This window comes from Pelobates fuscus, chromosome 4 (assembly GCF_036172605.1).
Source record: "Pelobates fuscus isolate aPelFus1 chromosome 4, aPelFus1.pri, whole genome shotgun sequence".
In the NCBI taxonomy this organism is placed as follows: Eukaryota; Metazoa; Chordata; class Amphibia; order Anura; family Pelobatidae; genus Pelobates; species Pelobates fuscus.
Window position 1 is genome coordinate 336,062,295 of NC_086320.1, and position 2,115 is coordinate 336,064,409.

Here is a 2,115-nt window from a genome sequence, read left to right on the forward strand (position 1 = left end):
TCTCAATCATACCGAAAATAAACCTCATTTGTGCAAAGCTAATAAACAAAGTTTTCATTTCAAACAAGGAACAACCACTGCTTCCGTGTGTATGTTTATTTCTATCAATATTTGATCTGCCGTCACTCTCCTTTGTTTGTTGCTACTGTATTTATTATATTGAGTCATCGAAGCTAAAAATGATTGTGGGAATATGCAAAACATTGGTACATCTTTTACGCATCAAGGAATCACAGAACTCACTGTATTGAAAACCTAGTCACTCACGTCCAATTTCTGGGTAACATGTACTTCCCAGGAAAATCATATTAAAATCTCTTTTCAAAAGTTAATAAGACTTTGATTCACTGCTAAAGCGTAGACGTCGGTTGATTAACAATATTTCTAGTTGCTCATTTGGAATTTTAACCATACTTCTAAGTAATTTAGGAATCCCACGGAAATTTAATTTCAAAGGACAATGTCTCTGCAATTTACACATTATAGTGATTCACACAACTCTTTGTACTATATTACTAGACCTGTTCTTTCTGTGTGTGTTCCATTCCCGCTGGTTGTGATGTGCAGCTTACACAAAACGTTGATATAAGTGGATAGGATATTGTTTGTTTGCTGTTATTACGAAATAAAGCAGAAGAGGAAATTACTAACCCCAGGATTACTAACCCCATCAAGGAAGTTTCATTTTGCTTGGACACATATTTAATTTATTTCAAAGATATTCATATAGCAATTAACCTTAAAATAACACATGGTTGGAAATAGTTTTGCTGAGGTTATAATGGTCTGGATGAGTGAAAACAAATTATGATAAAAACCTAAAATTGAGTGCTTTAAACAGCCTGTTGAATCATATTTAATTTTTTTGCACTAATATTGTTCTTGATTTTCTTGGGGAATTTAATGAAACATAGGAGACTTTTTTTTAATTAAAGTTAGATGGACTTGTCCAATGATTTGCATATTGTCATACACAATTACTGTCATGACCAAAACTCTCCAAATAGACTATTCTCACAAGGAAAGTCAGTTGCAAAATCTTATATTATTTCAGGGTCATATTCTACAATCACAGACAAGTTTAATTTGGAAAATGACCATTTTTTTAGATATAGTTAGGAAAATTGTTATTCAATTTGCCAGTGATAGTAGATTCCTGTGGCTAGATAGTACAGATGAAAGTGGCTTGATAGTACAGATGAAAGTGGCTTGAAAGCTAGTTAGCATCATGTCATAAGTATAGCATAATGTAGTCTCCACAAGTTAAAATTTGGTGTAGCCAGGGCCGGTGCATAGATTTTTGACTTCACATGCAATGATCCAGCTGATGAGTTTACCAAGGGAGGCAGTGTAGATAGAGGACAGTAGGGGACCAAGGACAGAACCTTGGGGGATGCGGACAGAGAGTGGTTGGGGGAGGAGGAAGAGTCAGAGAAAGAAACACTGGAAGAGCGCTGGGAGAGGTAGGAGGAGCACCAGGAGAGATCAGTATCCCGTAGACCAAAATTACAGAGCATACGAAGAAGCTGTTGATGATCAACAGTATCAAAGGGAGTAGAGAGATCAAGGAGAATTAGGATAAAGTAAGGGCCGCGAGATTTAGCAGCAATTAAATCGTTGGAGACTTTGGTCACAGCTGTTTCGACAGAATGACCAGCGCGGAATCCAGATTGAAGAGGGTCAAGCAGAGAGTTCGTTTCGAGAAAGTCAGTCAGTCTGGTGTACACAACACTCTCGAGGATCTTGGAGGCAAATGGCAGTAGCGAGATCGGGCGGTAGTTGGATGGGGAGTTGGGGTCGAGGCTGGGCTTTTTCAAAATTGGGGTTATGGTTGCATGTTTGAAGGGTGAGGGAAATGTGCCAGAGGGAAGGAAGAGATTGAAAATGTTAGTGAGGGGAAGAGCTATAGAGAGAGACATAGTGCGGATGAGATATGAAGGAATAGGATTTATGGAACAGGCGGTGGGGCGGGAGTATCGGAGCAGAGAAGAAACCTCTTCTTATACACATACACTGACAGATGTTATCTGACACATATTCACTGGCAGGCATGCAGCAATTGACACACACTTTCACTGACAGACAAAAACGTTCTCACTGACGGACACACAATGA